Source organism: Gossypium arboreum, chromosome 7 (assembly GCF_025698485.1).
Source record: "Gossypium arboreum isolate Shixiya-1 chromosome 7, ASM2569848v2, whole genome shotgun sequence".
Classification (NCBI taxonomy): Eukaryota; Viridiplantae; Streptophyta; class Magnoliopsida; order Malvales; family Malvaceae; genus Gossypium; species Gossypium arboreum.
In genome coordinates this window covers 28,659,006-28,678,976 of record NC_069076.1, presented here as the reverse complement: position 1 = coordinate 28,678,976, position 19,971 = coordinate 28,659,006, and the positions used below count along the sequence as shown (strand labels likewise).

Here is a 19,971-nt window from a genome sequence, read left to right as displayed (position 1 = left end):
TCAAACCCTGGGTGTAGTAGGTAGGCCTTAAAATATTGTTGGGGAAATTGTGCCACAAAAAGGAGTGTGGTGTAGTGGCAAGGTGGCGCCACTTAGGGGACAAGGAAGTGACGCCATAGAGGAAGCAAGGGGTCCAAGGTTCAAGTCTTGGCTCTTGCAATATATTTTGGTTTTTCTTTTCAATAAATTTCGAAGCAAGTAGGTGTGCTTTAAAGTTTAATGTGTTGGATTTATGACACAAATGAGTTGATGGCCTAGTGGTGGTGGCGTGAGTTGGCATGTGAGAGGACTTTGGTTCGAATCCCTTGGCACCCAAAGGTTGATTATTTTGCTATATTGGGATGACAAGAGTTGGTGTTGGTTTTAAACACTGGTGATGGAGGGATCCCACATCGGGAAGCTAACATAAGAGTAGATGGAGAGCTGGCTTTAAATAGAGAGAACCATGAGGAGAGTAAAGGTACCTTTCTTGGCTGATCCCCTTCGCTTTATGGCGTGCTCGGTTGGGTTGGGCGTCGGCTAAGAGTGCTCGGAGTGCGAATTAACTCCAGTCTCTATCAGGTGTGTATTTCTCACTACTCTAGCTGTAAGATGGCTACTTCAGGCTGCGATGGGCCGAAAGGGGCCATGTGGGCCCAATGGGCCTACGGGCCCAATTGGATAAGTTGTTTGATTGTGTAGTAAATATTGGACTAGGCTAGGTGAATCTCATATCTACGGCTAGATTTGGGCTAAAAGGGCCACACGAGCGTGTGGACCCATTTGGGCTGAGAAGGGCTTTAGGCCCATTCATATTGTTATCCCTGTTTAGAATACTTTAGTTTACCAAATTACTGAAATACCCCCAGTTGTAAAATTACCAAAGTACCGGTTTGTAAAATTACCAAATATCCTCGATTTGTAAAATTACTGAAATACCCTCGACTTGTAAAATTATCAAAGTACCCTCGAATTACAAAATTACTATTTTACCCTCGATTTACAGAATTATTATTTTACCCTTAATTTACAAAATTACCGTTTTACCCTCGATTTACAAAATTATCGTTTTACCCTCGATTTATAGAATTACTATTTTACCCTCGATTTATAGAATTATCGTTTTACCCTCGATTTACAAAATTACTATTTTACCCTCAATTTACAGAATTACCGTTTTACCCTCGATTGACAGAATTATTGTTTTACCCTCTATTTACAAAATTACTGTTTTACCCTCGATTTACAGAATTACTGTTTTATCGGAGCTGCAAGGGGCTCAGAGGAAGCCACACACACTATTTATGTTACAGTTTTGATTATTACTTTTAAATGTTTTTATGTGGGTTGTAGTAAAGCCGTTGTAATTTTTTTGGATTTCAAATTTGGAATTTTATTTATTGTTCTTATAATTGCTAGTATTAGAACACGGTTTTCTAAAGCAACACTGTTGTTCAAAACATCACGTATCCGCAATTGTTTTTAAATTAAGCTTCCGCAACTACCAAGATTTTTACAAAGTTGTTAAGAGTGTTATTCAGCTGAGGTTTTCTAACAAGGTTTAAAAAGGGTATAAGTTTTTAATTATTAAGAAGGGTTTTTAATGGGGACATGTTTTTCAAAAAACACTTCAATGTGACACGCCAGATTTGAGCCAAACTTCCAGGCCGGGTTTGGGGGTGTTACAAGTGATGCGATCGCGCCCCATGGTTCAGCTCATTCGAGCAAGGATTCTATGGTGCTACCACAAGGTCCTGTCACTCGAGCTTGAGCCAAGAAGTTTAAGGAGTCTATCACAGCTTTTGTAGCTCAACTTTGGAATGAAACGCTATTAGGACACTCCGAGAAAGCTGATTCCAGCTCCTTGAACTCACCATGCAACTACCTGCAAGTCCAACTCAGCTCATCGAGCTCACCACCAGCTCAAGCAAGTTCCTATTCAACTCAAAACCAGCTCACTAGCTTGGAATCAACTCACTTCCAGTTCCCAAGCTCGAATCCAGCTCACTACCAGCTCATGAGTCCAAGCCTAGCTCAGTTTTTAGTTCATGAGTTGAATTCTAGCTCATAAAGACTACTCTGACTTCATTTGACTGCTATTAAATTTTTATTTAATAAGTTCATTAATTAGTTAATTAATAAACCACATATTAAATTTAGTTCACATTAGTTTTATTAAATATGTCTTAAAAGTGTTTATTGATGTTAATTAATTTGTCATAACCTAATTTAATGTTCACATTTGTGCTCACATTAGCTTGAATTAATTTTGTTCACATTTTTTGTAGAAACTCAATGGACATATGGAGCATGAAGCAACATGTCTTTTTGGAGGTGCATGGACGGTTAAGAGCTTTGAATCTCCTAGGTGCATGTTCGGCTAAGTGCATGTATGGCCATATTTAATGTGTTCAAGGTTCATGAATGTTTCCATTCATGTATGGTGTGCTACTTGTTCATTTTCCAAGTGACTATTTGGCTAAAATGAGGCTTCCCATTACTTCCTACATGTCGCCGAATATCTCCCTCCATGAACCTTAAAATTTAGTTCACATTACGTTCACATGGCATGGCCTTTCAATTCAAAGTGTCCACACCTATGGACTCTTCAAGAATCGGCATTCACACTTAATTTGGCTCATGAAGTCTCCTCAATTAATTCCGAACTTTTCACCAAACCACATGAATTGATTGCCTCAATTACTCAAGTTGGCCGAACCTAACTAATGTCCAAGGGAGTCTCTCATTCATGATTCATTTCCTTAAGCATGAAGAACCTTCAAAACATCTCCACCATAGCCAAATCTGGTCATGAACATCAAAGGACTTCTTTCTAGAATTTTCAAGATGCATTCATGAGACCTTTACTTAATTATTAAGTATGTAAAGTGTCCATCCGGTTAGCTAGTTTTTAGGCTATAAATACTTGTTATTTTTCTTTGTAAAAAAAAAACTTTGGACTTTTGTTAATGTTATGCTGCCAAAATTGTGAGGCAAAACTTTTCTCAAATTTCGTTCAAAGATTCGATTGGCTTCCTAGCGTTCTAGTTGTGTCAACCGTTGTTCTTTGTCGAAACCGAACTTATCACTACTCGTAGTGTGGTGTTCAAACATACTGAGGTTCCTATCTTGTTAGATAGTGGATCTAGGTTTTCCTTTACCAAACCCAAACCGAACTAAAAGAGCCTATAAACAACGGGTCGATACCAAATTGGTATTGGTTCTTGTTTGCACTTTTTGTTCAACCCCATTTCTCCATTTACCAAATTGTACATAAACCGGCCATTCCATGCGTGCCATTCCATAATACCATTTCGTTCTTACCCTTCATACCATTACGTCCATTTCTTCAATTCCCCCTTACCTAATTGAACCAATTCATTCATCTATACCTATTCGGACCCTAAATCTGAACTTTCAATTCTTCTTACATATTCCAATTCGAACCAAAACCAATATCCTTCTTTCTCTTATCCGACCTTTCAATTAAACCTAACGTAACTTCTTATCGAGATCGGGCACATTAATACGACTCGACTCTTCCGAGGCGGATCGTATCATCTAGTATCAGAGCTACTAAAACGAGAAGTTCGTGCGACAAAATCATCCCCGAGCTAGTCCATGTGTACGAAAGTAAGTAGGATTCAAAAAAAAAATTCGTATACCGAAGTTTTCTCATTTTAATTAATTTGTTGCTGTTACTACAAAAACAAAAATCTAGCAGCCGAAGAGAAAAAAAAATCGCGTACAAAAGTGTTCCTATTGTATTTAGTTTGCTTATATAGTACAAAAAAAAGTTATACAAGTTAAAAAAAATCCAAAAAAAAAAGAAGTGAAAACTTGTTCTATTGTAATTCAGTCCCGATCCATCTTCTATTCTACTATCCCTAATCATATACACGCCACACTTTTAACCCAATTCCCTACTCTTTCAGCCTACCCTAAACCGAATACATCAATCCCTTGTTACCCTTTTGAGCCGACCACCTAGACCAAGGACTAAGCCTTAACGAATCTACTACGAAATCACGAGAAAAGTTACGAGAGGTAAAAGGCACGAGAGTTGTGAGCACAATAGAGTGGAGGTAAAAGCCTATCCTTGAGCGTAAACACGAGTGTGAGTGAATCATCTTTCTTTTCCTTTCCGGGTGATTGTGAGGTTTTGTGGTGAGGTTTATTTGACTATAGTTTAAATGTCACAAGAGTCAGATCACAATATGGAAGACCGTCCAGCAAGACAACCCGCTCGCAACATCCCCGACTTAAATATGCAAGCCTTATTACAAGAAATGGAGCGACCCCTAGATCGAAGGCTCAACCCAATCAAAGATCGATTATTCCAAGTTGAAACAATTGGCCAACGTGAAAGAACTCCCGAGGCGACTAGACAAAGGCGGGAGAGGCCAAATCAAAATCGGGGAATACGAAGGTTCCAAGACGATGAAGCAAACGACCTTAGTGATCTTGAAAGCGAACAAGAGTCTAATGCTAGTGATCGACGTAGGCAACACCGACAACGAGATCAAAGACGCGAAGATGATGATCTCAAGAACATTAAACTGTCTATTCCACCGTTTCAAGGTAGATCGGATCTGGAGGCCTATCTTGAATGGGAGAAAAAGATAGAGTTGGTGTTCGAATGTCACAACTATTCTGAGAAAAATAAGGTGAAACTAGCAGCGATAGAGTTCTCAGACTACGCCATGATTTGGTGGGATCAATTAACTACTAACCGAAGGCGTAATGGAGAACGTCCTATTTCCACATGGGCCAAAATGAAGGCGACCATGAGGCGACACTTTATTCCCACATATTACCACCGAGAGTTACACCAAAAACTCCAAAATCTAATGCAAGGGACCAAAAGTGTCGAGGACTACTTTAAAGAGATGGGAATCGCGATAATTCGCGTGGACGTGCAAAAAGACCCTGAAGCAACAATGGTGCAATTCTTGGCTGGTTTAAACCGTGATATTGCCAATGTTGTCGAATTACAACACTACCTTGAAGTGGTAGACATGGTCCATATGGCCATCAAGGTAGAAAAGCAACTCAAACGAAAGGGACCGAGTCTAGGATTTACCACTTCCAACACTCTCAAATGGGGCCAAGGAACAAGTAAAGGTGTTTCCAATTCCCGAGGAAAGGAGTTCACGGCTCCTTCAAAAACCAATAAGCCTACCACCGAAGTGAACAAAGGCAAGGCACCCGAATCGTCCTTCAATCGAAATCGGGACATCAAGTGCTTTAAGTGCCTTGGGAGGGGCCACATAGCAAGTCAATGTCCTAACCGAAGGACCATGGTGTTGAGGGCTGATGGCGAGATCGAAACGGAGGACGAGGGAGAGAAAGAGTCTGAATCGACTTCTGAAGTCGAGGAGGACTTAGAACAACCTATGGAAGGAGAACTACTAGTGGTAAAGAGAAGTCTAAGTCTCCAAGGCGCAGACAATGACCTCCAACGAGAGAACATCTTCCATACCAGATATCAAGTCGGAGGCAAAGTATGTAGTGTCATCATCGATGGAGGCAGTTGTACCAACTTAGCAAGTACGATGATGGTTGAAAAGCTTGGTCTGCCCACAACTAAGCATCCGAGTCCTTACAAACTTCAATGGCTCAAAGACAGAGGAGAGCTTAAGGTAACGAAGCAAGTACTTGTCTCTTTCAACATCGACAAGTATTCGGATAAAGTTCTTTGTGACGTCGTACCGATGCATGCGGGGTATTTGTTACTTGGCCGACCGTGGCAATTTGATAGGCGAGTTCAACACGACGGGTATACCAACCGGTATACATTCAAATTTATGGGAAAAAATGTGATGTTGGCGCCGTTGACTCCCACACAAGTGTATGAAGACCAAATCAAGCTAAAAGCTTCTGTTGAGCAAATGAGAGAAAAAGAAAAAGAAAGTTGTAAAAAAATAAAAGAAGAGAAAAATAAGAAAAAGAAAACAAAAGAGAGTGACAAGAAAAATATCCAAGAAAAAGAAGAAAAAGAAAAGAAAATTGAGAAAATGAGTGTTTTTGCAAAAGTTAGTGATGTGAGGAAGGCTTTGGTGATGAATCAAACTGTTCTTGTACTTTTGTACAAGGAAGCATTAATTTCTACTAACGATTTACCCGATACCCTACCCCCTCCTATTTTGTCTTTATTGCAGGATTTCCAAGACATTTTTCTGGAAGAAGCCCCGAGTGGTCTTGCACCACTTCGTGGAATCGAGCATCAAATTGATTTCGTGCCGGGAGCGGTTAATCCAAATCGACCTGCTTACCGAGCCAATCCAGAGGAGACCAAAGAGTTGCAAAGACAAGTCAATGAACTGATGGAAAAAGGCTACATTCGTGAGAGCCTAAGTCCCTGTGCTGTTCCCGTATTATTGGTACCAAAAAAGGACGGAATATGGCGCATGTGCGTGGATTGCCGAGCCGTTAACAAGATAACAATCAAATACCGTCATCCCATTCCTCGCTTAGATGACATGTTAGATGAGCTTAGTGGGGCCAAAGTGTTCTCAAAAATTCATTTGAAGAGTGGCTACCACCAAATTCGGATGCGAGAAGGAAACGAATGGAAAACGGCATTCAAGACCAAGCACGGACTATATGAATGGTTGGTTATGCCTTTTGGCCTTACCAACGCTCCAAGTACGTTCATGAGACTAATGAACCATGTCTTAAGGCCTTTCATCGGTAAGTTTTGTGTGGTATATTTCGACGATATATTGATCTACAGCAAATCTATGGAAGAACATGTAAGTCATCTCAAATCTGTTTTAGAAGTTTTGCAAAAAGAGACCTTATATGCTAATTTAAAGAAATGTTCTTTTTGTTCTAACAAAACTGTTTTTCTAGGATTTGTAGTTAGTGCGAATGGTCTCGAGGTTGACGAAGAGAAGATTAAGGCCATACAAGATTGGCCAAGGCTTACGAGTGTTATGCAAGTTTGAAGTTTCCATGGCCTAGCAAGTTTCTACCGACGATTCGTTTCGAATTTTAGCACTATTGCTACTCCACTTATGAGTGTTATTAAGAAAAATTCTTCTTTTATTTGGAACGATGAACAAGAGAAATCATTTATAAAAATCAAAGATTGTCTCCCTAACGCTCCTTTGCTTGCCCTTCCAGATTTCTCGAAGACTTTTGAGATCGAGTGCGATGCTTCGGGCATTGGAATCAGGGCCGTGTTGACACAAGACGGACGGCCTGTGGCTTACTTTAGTGAAAAACTCAATGGACCTGTACTCAACTATTCGGTGTATGATAAAGAGATATACGCGCTCATACAAGCCCTTGAGACATGGCAACATTACTTGTGGCCTAAGGAATTCGTTATTCACTCCAATCACGAAGCCTTGAAGCACATCAAAGGCCAACATAAATTGAATCGACGCCACGCGAAGTGGGTTGAATACCTTGAGTCATTTCCGTATGTCATCAAATATAAGAAAGGTAAAGATAATATCGTGGCTGATGCGCTCTCAAGAAGGTATACTCTGTTATCATATTTGGATTCTAAGATTCTTGGTTTTGCATTATTAAAAGATTCCTATGTAAACGATTCCGATTTTGGAGAGATATTTGTTTCTTGTGAGAAAGGTCCTTTTGAAAATTTTTATACGTACGAGGGCTATCTTTTCCGAGAAGGTAAATTATGTATTCCTTGTGGATCTGTTCGAGACCTATTAGTGCATGAGGCACATAGTGGCGGGCTTATGGGACATTTCGGAGTCAATAAGACACTTGCCACTCTCCATGAACATTTTTATTGGCCGCGGATGCGAAAAGATGTGGAGCGAGTTTACAAAAGGTGTATAGCCTGCAAAAAGGCTAAATCAAAGGTTCAACCCCATGGCTTGTACACACCATTGCCCATTCCTGAAGCACCATGGATTGACATCTCCATGGACTTTGTTCTCGGACTTCCGCGCACAAAAACGAGGAAGGATTCTATTTTCATTGTTGTTGATAGATTTTCAAAAATGTCTCATTTTATTGCCTGTACTAAGACTGACGATGCCGTTCATGTTGCGAACTTGTTTTTCAGGGATATCGTTAGACTACATGGCATTCCTCGTACGATCGTGTCAGATCGAGATGCAATATTTTTAAGTCACTTTTGGAGGTCTTTGTTGATACGAACCGCCTCGAGGAGAGTCAAGTCGTATGCGAGTTTGCCCGATCGTCTACGAGAAAGTATCGTTCAGTTTGTTCAAAAAAGATGTTTCTAAATAAATTATGCGGAAGCTATTCAAGGGGTTCAAATGAAGGGTTTAAAATATGAATATTAAGGTTCGGTTTAAAGTAAATGAAAGAATGGAAAGAAGGAACTCAAAAGCAAGCACGAACCAATATTAGAAAATATCGACCCAAATGCTTATAGGCTTTCAAGGCAAAAATGAAAATGATAGAACCTTGACCCACTACTTAACAAAGTAGGAACCTCGGTATATGGGTGAACGAAACAGGGTTGACGCCACTACTAGGTAGATAAGTCAACAAAGTCTCGAACAAAGTTTAGAGAAGAAAATTCTCACAAGATTAAATTCAATAAAAAATTAGGCAAAAAGTCCTTTACAAATGAAAGAAAACAAAAATTTATAGGCACATAGATGACCATTCAAATTCGGCATCTAGGTGTTCACACAATAATAAAAACGTTCACACTAATGTATTAAAATAGTTCATAAATTTGGCAGATTCATGCACTAGCTGAATGGACACTTTCTTCCCCCTTGGTTTGTGCATGAATGCTTAGTCATAAAGAAAGGCTTCAAGTGACTTGTATGTGCACCAAAAGGTTGCATTCATCTCCTTGGGACGTTCATGCACTTGTATGGAACATGTATCTTCATAATTAAACACTTTAATGGCATGTAAGTTCATAAATGGCAGCATGAACCTAGTAAATTCGTTCTCCCCTTTGTTCATGCACTTAATTCAATCAATGTGTTGAATTATTGAGTTAATTCCTTCCCTTGGACGTTCTTGAACCCATCCATGCATGTGTAGTAGCCTATAGGTCAATTCAAAGTGTGAACATGTTCAAGGAGCTCTATGGTCAACATAGAATTAGTTAGCAGCTACTTCTTGGCCGAATAAGTGCCTTGGAAAGTTAGGAGACAGCCACCATACATGCACTTAAGCCATTCATACATTCTATCATCCCATGCATTTGATCCATTCATGGACTAGCCTTTAATGTCCAAACATGCATTCGACACATGCATGAATTTGTAGAAACATTGCATCTAGCCGTACATGCACCAGCATTTAATACTTCTTCATTCATGAGTGTGGAATGCCCAAAGAGATGTTTCTTCATCCATACATTGTACCGTCCAAAGGAATGTACCTACATGAAATAAACAAGTCATTAAGACATCTCATGAACACTCATAAATTCGGCATGATGTGAACACATTAATGTCATGCATTAATTCGGCTATGTGAACATAATCAATTTATATAATGACAATGACATATTAATAACAAATATTAATATAAGACAAGTTTAATGCTTAAATGAATATGTACAAATTTTTATTTAATGTATTAAAGACAAAACCGAGTTTAAACTAAAATGAGCTAAGCTTTAGCTCGTGAGCTAAAGTTGAGCTGAGGCTAAACTCCTAAGCTGAAGTTGAGCTAAGGTTTAGCTCGTGAGCTGAATATGAGCTAGGAGTGAGCTCAGTTTAGCTCAGGCAAGTTGGATTGAGCTCGAATAAGATGGATTTGAGCTGGACGGAGCTCGTGGAGCTGGAAACGAGCTGGGATCAACTTGCCAACATGTCAATGCTCGGCTTGACAGACTTGTTCGATGAAGTTCGCAGGGCGTGCTCGTATCATTCCCCTCTCTTTTAGGCGACTTGTCCTCAAGTCAAGCCGTTTGTCCATGGGAGAACTTTGACTCATGCATGGTTTTCCACTGTCAAATGGGATGGAAGATGTCACACAAACCTGAAAAATTCTTACCACAGCCAATAAAAAGAAACTCAAAGGAGTCAGATTCAAATGTGTTCGATAGTTCATAAAAAATTCATTCAATCGAACATATGCCAAAAATCTCAATTGGACAAAGCAAGCATACGTAAATTTATTAAAGAGTTTCGTTAGACCATCGTTGCAAACATGAAGACTAAGTTGGATCAAGGGATAATTGGTTGTAAACGATGGCAGGCACTTAAACACATTATTCCTCATCCAAAACATTTCAATATGTTTATTCAAAAATAACAATTCATGGGAATGTACACGCAAAGTGAACCATGGCCAATTGGAAACTAAATCACTCTTTCGCTTATTAACAACATGATTTGTGTAATCACTTTCCAACACAAACGGATCACTACTAGGCCAAAGACAACAATCAATCACAACAAGGTACAAACAATTTCCAAACATCAAACCATCAAAAAGATTTTCAACAACATTCGAATAGAGTAAAGGTATTTGAAAATATTCATAAACTTTACCTTGTCGATCTTGAAGAGAAGAAAATTTAGGATCGATTTTACCTTTTTCAAACAAGATAAATCTTCTCTCTTCGGGCAGATAATGTAAAACAAACCTTTTACCTCGATCAACTTGGGTTGGTGACGAAGCACCATGACAGGTCGTGCTTTTTAAAGGGTTACATTCACAAAAATGTAAAAGGTTAGTTTCAATAGGAGGTATGGACTGAAAAGAAAAAAATAAATCATCATTGAAATTTGATTCAAGTCCCAAAGCATAAGTCGATCTTACCTTCTCAAAATGGAACGAAAATTTCAGATGTGGCCAAACAAGGTGATTAGTAAACGAATCAAAATTGAAACCCAAATCATTGAATTTCACTTTCTTATCAAAAGTTCGAACATCAAGCAAACATAATTTGAATGCAAATGATGCCAAGTGCTTAATGTTTCCATAAAATGAATTCATGTAGCAAATACCAGGCTTGAACACACAAACTTGATTAGGAATTCCAACAAGCAACATATTAGAAAAAGATATAATCAACTCACCACACGAATTATATTTCACTAGTTTAAACACACATGTTGATTTGACAAAACCGAGCATACCAAAATGCAAAGGTTCATACTTCAAGAGTATTAATCGGGAATGCAAATCACTACATGGAAATTTCACACAAAAACTCAAAGATTGTTCATGAAGAACACAATTGCACATATCATGTGAAGATCTTTTAACATGGATGCCAAATAAAGAATTTTTAACGAACATGCAACTTTTCAAACAGGCAAATTTATCACAAATCAATTGAGCAGGCATATTTAAACATAAAGATTTAACACATGAGTTCAAAAAGTTTGCAGGGTTAAACACATCAGAATTTTTACGTGACAGACTTTGATCAAACATGTTCAAAATTCGCTTAGAGAAAACTAATCCAATGTTGTCAACAAATTTGCCAATGTAGTAATCGTCATAAGAAAAGCTGTATATGGCACATTTTAAAAAAAATTCGTTAACAACAGTAAGTGAACAAAAATTATCCAAATCAAGTGACTTTGATTCGATAAACAAAGAATCCTTACCTTCCTTACCTTTGATCGCAAGTGGGTGGTAGTCATTCGTGAACTTACCTTTTTGAACAACCTAAAACACCTCTCGTTTGGAAGGTAATGTAGATGGAATTGGTCGCACAAACTTCTAGGAACCTGAAAAGTTAATTCACAAGAAGATCGAGCAGGTGGGTTAGTAGAAATAATCCTCACTTGCTCACTTGTTTTCTCACTCGATTCTTTTCTTCCGAATCACTCGTTTCTTTTGTTTCAATTTCTTTTCATCTTCTTTTTCACTCTCAAATTTCTTTTTGTTCTCTTTTTCAATCTCATTTTCTTTTTAATTTTCTTTTTGCTTTTCAAAGGCTTTTTCAAGTTCTCTCAAGATTCACTCATTTTCTCTCTTACTTGCCTCTTGCCTCTCTTTTCTTTTTATTTCATTTTCTTTTTCTTCTTTTGCTTTTTCTTTTCTTTTCTTTGTTTTCTCTTTACAAGAATGTACAAAAGAACGATGAGAATACAAATCTTGTTCGAAAGATGAAGAACTATTTGCATATGATTCACAATCAAAACTTCGTGAAGAATACTCCGAGTAAGATTTCTTTGAAGATCTAGTAGGAGTATGTCTTTCTCTTCGAACGCCATCTTGGAATGAATTAAAATCGTAATCGGCTTCTCGTCTTCTCGAATTTCTTGATGAAAACGACTTTCGATCGAAGTCACTTCTCGAATTCGTTGATGAATATGAGTCATAGTATGAATCTCTTTGTCTCGACGTAGATGGCGAAAAGGAGTCACAATTGGAACTTTTTTTCAGGTAGTAGTCGGGGCTATATCTCCGTGGGGTTCTTGGTTTCGTTTTACGATTTGAAGAAACTCGATCACTTTGGTCTTGTTTAGTCGCCATTCTTCGCATTTCTTGCACCAAGTATTGGTATTCCGATTCGGCGAACTCTTCGCGTGACATGATTTTTGTTGCTAAAAAGAAAATGTTAGATCACAAAACAAAATAAAAAAAATTAAGTACCTCACCACAAACCTCACAATTTCGCTCGGAAAGAAGAAGAAAAAAAAGGTGTCACTCCCGTTTGTGTTTACACTCGTTTGGCTTTTACCTCCACTCGAATGATCTCACTCGCTCATGCCTTTTTCTGCTCCTTTCTCCTCTTTTAACCTTGTAACAGACTTAGTATGACTTGATCTCTAGTATTGTGGGTCGGTTTCAAATGGTTTTACAAAGGATAACATATGAGGGGTTACGGGTTGGCTAAAAGAAAAGGAAATTGGGTAACAAAAAAAAAGTGTGGCGTGGATGAGATTAGAATAGAAGATGAATCAAGAACTATATCAAACCAAGGGCTTTGACATTCGAACAACAATCGAATTGCATTAAATACTTTTTTTTTCAGATTTTTTTTCTTTTCAAAATTTTTTTTGAATTTTTTTTCGAATTTTTTTGACTTGTATAACTTTTTTTTTGTACTATATTGACAAATAAATACAATAAAACACTTTTTGTACACGATTTTTTTTTCTTCGACTGTGTAGATTTTTGTTTTTATAGCAACAGCAGCTAACTAATCAAAATAAGAAAACTTCGGTATACGAAATTTTTTTTCTATACTCTTTTTTTTTCGGATCCTACTTACTTGAGTTCACTTGGACTAGCCCGAGATTAATTTCGTCGCACGATCTTCTCATTTTAGTAGCTCTGATACCAAATGATACGAACCGCCTCAGGGAGAGTCGAGTCGTATGCGAGTTTGCCCGATCGTCTACGAGAAAGTATCGTTCGGTTTGTTCAAAAAAGATGTTTCTAAATAAATTATGCCGAAGCTATTCAAGGGGTTCAAATGAAGGGTTTAAAATATGAATATTAAGGTTCAGTTTAAAGTAAATGAAAGAATGGAAAGAAGGAACTCAAAAGCAAGCACGAACCAATATTAGAAAATATCGACCCAAATGCTTATAGGCTTTCAAGGCAAAAATGAAAATGATAGAACCTCGACCCACTACTTAACAAAGTAGGAACCTCGGTATATGGGTGAACGAAATAGGGTTGACGCCACTACTAGGTAGATAAGTCAACAAAGTCTCAAACAAAGTTTAGAGAAGAAAATTCTCACAAGATTAAATTCAATAAAAATTTTGGCAAAAAGTCCTTTACAAATGAAAGAAAACAAAAATTTATAGGCACATAGATGACCATTCAAATTCGGCATCTAGGTGTTCACACAATAATAAAAACGTTCACACTAATGTATTAAAATAGTTCATAAATTTGGCAGATTCATGCACTAGCTGAATGGACACTTTCTTCCCCCTTGGTTTGTGCATGAATGCTTAGTCATAAAGAAAGGCTTCAAGTGACTTGTATGTGCACCAAAAGGTTGCATTCATCTCCTTGGGACGTTCATGCACTTGTATGGAACATGTATCTTCATAATTAAACACTTTAATGGCATGTAAGTTCATAAATGGCAGCATGAACCTAGTAAATTCGTTCTCCCCTTTGTGCATGCACTTAATTCAATCAATGTGTTGAATTGTTGAGTTAATTACTTCCCTTGGACGTTCTTGAACCCATCCATGCATGTGTAGTAGCCTATAGGTCAATTCAAAGTGTGAACATGTTCAAGGAGCTCTATGGTCAACATAGAATTAGTTAGCAGCTACTTCTTGGCCGAATAAGTGCCTTGGAAAGTTAGGAGACAGCCATCATACATGCACTTAAGCCATTCATGCATTCTATCATCCCATGCATTTGATCCATTCATGGACTAGCCTTTAATGTCCATACATGCATTCGACACATGCATGAATTTGTAGAAACATTGCATCTAGCCGTACATGCACCAGTATTTAATACTTCTTCATTCATGAGTGTGGAATGCCCAAAAGAGATGTTTCTTCATCCATACATTGTACTGTCCAAAGGAATGTACCTACATGAAATAAACAAGTCATTAAGACATCTCATGAACACTCATAAATTCGCATGATGTGAACACATTAATGTCATGCATTAATTGACTATGTGAACATAATCAATTTATATAATGACAATGACATATTAATAACAAATATTAATATAAGACAAGTTTAATGCTTAAATGAATATGTACAAATTTTTATTTAATGTATTAAAGACAAAACTGAGTTTAAACTAAAATGAGCTAAGCTTTAGCTCATGAGCTAAATTTGAGCTGAGGCTAAACTCCTAAGCTGAAGTTGAGCTAAGGTTTAGCTCGTGAGCTGAAAATGAGCTAGGAGTGAGCTCGGTTTAGCTCAGGCAAGTTGGATTGAGCTCGAATAAGCTGGATTTGAGCTGGACGGAGCTCGTGGAGCTGGAAACGAGCTGGGATCAGCTTGCCAACATGTCAACGCTTAGCTTGACAGACTTGTTTGATGAAGTTCGCGGGGCATGCTCTTATCATTTGTGGGGTAAATCAGGGACCAAACTTCTGTTTTCGACCACCTGCCACCCCCAAACTGATGGCCAAATGGAAGTTATCAATAGAGTTCTATCTACTTTGCTTCGGGCCATCGTTCGGAAGAATTTGAAGACGTGGGAGGATTGTCTACCCCATATTGAATTTGCGCATAATCGTTCTGTCCATTCTGTGACTAAATTCTCCCTATTTGAAATTGTTTACGGTTTTAATCCCTTGACTCCTTTAGATTTATTGCCTTTACCTACTGATCAGTTTGTCCATGCAGATGAGAAGAAAAAGGCAGATTTTGTCAAGGATTTACATAGCAAGGTGCGGGCCAATATTGATGTGATCCGGCCCGGGTAGATGAGTCGAATTCATGTAGTTGCCCGATCGTAGTTCGAGAGAGTCGTTCGTGCCTCGGATTTTAGTAATAAATGTAAAATAATGGATTAGAATAAGCGAAAGGTTTCAAGAAGGGTAAGTTTAGTAATAGGTTCGGTTATGTGTAGCAAAGATGGGTGATGGATAAAGGGGTCGGTTTGGTTACAAGAAGGAAAAGTTGAAAGATGGGGAATGGAAAAACAAACTCAACGTCAGGAATGATTCAACACTAAGAAGTGTCACCCCGGTTCCTATATTGTTAAGGTGAAAAGATGGATAGGTGAACGCCATACCAAGATTGGTGATAAGTTCAAATAAGACGATTGACACCACTAGCACAAGCCAGATAAGTCTTTCGAAACTTGTACGAGATATGAGAGGAAGCAACCTCACAAGAACAAATGTTCATTATTAACAATTTTGGCAAAAGTCCTTTACAAATGAAATCAACAAACCATTTATACTAGTTTCTTATGCTAACCGAATAGTCCATTCATGAACTTAACGATTAAGTAATGAACCTTCTAGAAAAGTGACCAATGGTGTCCTTGTCCATGTTCGGCCGAATGGAGGATGAATGGGCAGCTTCATGTATGAGCAAGCTTTGGAAGCCAATGGGATTGTCTAGGTTCGGCCATGGGATGCATGAAACTCCCAAAGGGTGTCTCTTGGCCGAATAGGTGCTTAGGAAACTCCAAGGGTCCTCCCACATGCATCGGTTGTACATGGAACTTGGAAGGGGCCTTGAACCTAGCCGTACATGCACTTGCATTGATTACCCCCCATTCATGCATGTGTGCCGTCCATGGGAGATGCATGTATCCTCCCGTTCAATGAACTTTCCCGTTCATGCACCTTGCATTAAATGCCATGAATGTATCTTCCAAATTTGGCTAACCTACAAAATTAAATAACATAATTAAATAACACACAACTATTCATATAATTATAATTTAAAATAATAACTAAATAACTTAATATCACTAACTAAATTTGAACACAATAATTATAAGTCAACTTATAATAAATTCACTAGCTCAAATAGTCAAAAACACTTAGTGAGCTAAATTGAGCTAGGGAATTCGGCATGAGCTGTAACAAACTTAGTTATATAAGCTAGATTAATACTTAATTTATTGAAATGAAAAAGGAATGAGCTGAAACGAGCTAAATTCGAGCTCAAACGAGCTAAACGAGCTCAAGTGAGCTGATGGGAACTGAATGGCGCATGGGGAGCTGAAGAGGAGCTGAGGTCGGATTGCAAAATGGTGCATGGAGTCTTCAAGGAGTTATTCTTAGCTCCTCCAACGTTATAGAGCTGGTTATCATCCCAAATGCGCATCACAAAGGCTGATATAGCATCTTGAAGTTGCTTGGTTCGAGCTCGGGTCATGGGACCTTTTGGCAGCTCAATAGATCCTTGGTGTGCATTCGAGGATGCCCCGGGTGTGCTCACATCAAATATCGAGGCTAGGACTGAGTCTTATGTGCGTAATACGAACAAAGGCCGAAAACGAGTAGTTTTTGAACCCAGAGAATGGGTTAGGATTCATATGCGCAAGGAGCATTTTCCGGACCAATGAAAATCTAAGCTACGGCCTCGCGGAGACGGTTCTTTTCAAGTTTTAGAGTGAATAAATGAAAATTCTTATAAAATTGACTTGCCAGGAGATTATAATGTCAGCGCTACTTTTAATGTGTCAGATTTAACCCCTTTTGATGCAGATTTCAACTTGAGGACAAGTCATTTTGAAGAGGGGGGAATGATGCAATCGCACCCCATGGTTCACCTAATTCGAGCAAGGATTCTATGGTGCTACCACAAGGTCCTGTCACTTGAGCTCAAGCCAAGAAGTTTAAGGAGTCTATCACAGCTTTTGTAGCTCAACTTTGGAATGAAACACTATTAGGACACTCCGAGAAAGCTGATTCCAGATCCTTGAACTCACCATGCAACTACCTGCAAGTCCAGCTCAGCTCATCGAGCTCACCACCAGCTCAAGCAAGTTCCCATTCAACTCAAAACCAGCTCACTAGCTTGGAATCAGCTCACTTCCAGTTCCCCAGCTCAGGTCCAACTCACTACCAGCTCATGAGTCCAAGCCCAGCTCGATTTTTAGTTCATGAGTTGAATTCTAGCTCATAAAGACTACTCTGACTTCATTTGACTGCTATTAAATTTTTATTTAATAAGTTCATTAATTAGTTAATTAATAAACCACATATTAAATTTAGTTCACATTAGTTTTATTAAATATGCCTTAAAAGTGTTTATTGATGTTAATTAATTTGTCATAACCTAATTTAATGTTCACATTTGTGCTCACATTAGCTTGAATTAATTTTGTTCACATTTTTTGTAGAAACTCAATGGACATATGGTGCATGAAGCAACATGTCTTTTTGGAGGTGCATGGACGGTTAAGAGCTTTGAATCTCCTAGGTGCATGTTCGGCTAAGTGCATGTATGGCCATATTTAATGTGTTCAAGGTTCATGAATGTTTCCATTCATGTATGGTGTGCTACTTGTTCATTTTCCAAGTGACTATTTGACTAAAATGAGGCTTCCCATTACTTCCTACATGTCACCGAATATCTCCCTCCATGAACCTTAAAATTCAGTTCACATTACGTTCACATGGCATGGCCTTTCAATTCAAAGTGTTCACACCTATGGACTCTTCAAGAATCGGCATTCACACTTAATTTGGCTCATGAAGTCTCCTCAATTAATTCCCAACTTTTCACCAAACAACATGAATTGATTGCCTCAATTACTCAAGTTGGCCAAACCTAACTAATGTCAAAGGGAGTCTCTCATTCATGATTCATTTCCTTAAGCATGAAGAACCTTCAAAACATCTCCACCATAGCCGAATCTGGTCATGAACATCAAAGGACTTCTTTTTAGAATTTTCAAGATGCATTCATGAGACCTTCACTTAATTATTAAGTATGTAAAGTGTCCATTCGGTTAGCTAGTCTTTAGGCTATAAATACTTGTTATTTTTCTTTGTAAAAAAAAACTTTGGACTTTTGTTAATGTTATGCTGCCAAAATTGTGAGGCAAAACTTTTCTCAAATTTCGTTCAAAGATTCGATTGGCTTCCTAGCGTTCTAGTTGTGTCAACCGTTGTTCTTTGTCGAAATCAAACTTATCACTACTCGTAGTGTGGCGTTCAAACATACCGAGGTTCCTATCTTGTTAGATAGTGGATTGAGGTTTTCCTTTACCAAACCCAAACCGAACTAAAAGAGCCTATAAACAATGGGTCGATACCAAATCGGTATTGGTTCTTGTTTGCACTTTTTGTTCAACCCCATTTCTCCATTTACCAAATTGTACCTAAACCGGCCATTCCATTCGTACCATTCCATAATACCATTTCGTTCTTACCCTTCATACCATTACGTCCATTTCTTCAATTCCCCCTTACCTAATTGAACCAATTCATTCATCTATTCCTATTCGGACCCTAAATCCGAACTTTCAATTCTTCTTACCTATTCCAATTCGAACCAAAACCAATATCCTTCTTTCTCTTATCCGACCTTTTGATACGAGCACGCCCCACGAATCGAGCAAGTCTGTCAAGCCGAGCAATGACATGTTGGCAAGCTGATCCAAGCTCCTTTCCAGCTCCACGAGCTCCGTCCAGCTCAAATCCAGCTTATTCAAGCTCAATCCATCTTGCCTAAGCTAAACCGAGCTCACTCCTAGCTCACTTTCAAATCACGAGCTAAACCTTAGCTCAACTTCAGCTTAGAAGTTTAGCCTCAGCTCAACTTTAGCTCACGAGCTAAAGCTTAGCTTATTTTAGTTTAAACTCAGTTTTGTCTTTAATGCATTAAATAAAAATTTGCACATATTTATTTAAGCATTAAACTTGTCTTATATTAATATTTGTTATTAATATGCCATAGTCATTACATAAATTGATTATGTTCACATAGTTGAATTAATGCATGACATTAATGTGTTCACATCATGCCGAATTTATGAGTGTCCATGAGATATCTTAATGACTTGTTTATCTCATGTAGGTACATCCCTTTGGACAGTACAATGTATGGATGAAGAAACATCTCTTTTGGACATTCCACACTCATGAATGAAGAAGTATTAAATGCTGGTGCATGTACGGCTAGATGCAAGGTTTCTACAAATTCATGCATGTGTCGAATGCATGTATGGACATTAAAGGCTGGTCCATGAATGGATCAAATGCATGGGATGATAGAATGCATGAATGGCTTAAGTGCATGTATGGTGGCTGTCTCCTAACTTTCCAAGGCACTTATTCGCCAAGAAGTAGCTGTTCACACTTTGAATTGACCTATAAGCTACTACACATGCATGGATGGGTTCAAGAACGTCCAAAGGAAGGAATTAACTCAATAATTCAACACATTGATTGAATTAAGTATATGCACAAAGGGGAGAACGAATTTACTAGGTTCATGCTGCCATTTATGAACCTACATGCTATTAAAGAGTTTAATTATGAGGATACATGTTCCATACAAGTGCATGAACGTCCCAAGGAGATGAATGCAACCTTTGGTGCACATACAAGTCACTTGAAGCCTTTCTTTATGATTAAGCATTCATGCACACACTTAGGGGGAAGAAAGTGTCCATTCAACTAGTTCATGAATCTGC

General features: G+C 38.3%; 1 pseudogene; it reads left to right on the top strand.

Annotated features, from left to right (window-relative positions):
* Positions 1-4,196: 4,196 nt before the first annotated feature.
* Positions 4,197-17,190, top strand: LOC108473056 (uncharacterized; annotated as a pseudogene).
* The last annotated feature ends 2,781 nt before the right edge of the window (positions 17,191-19,971 follow it).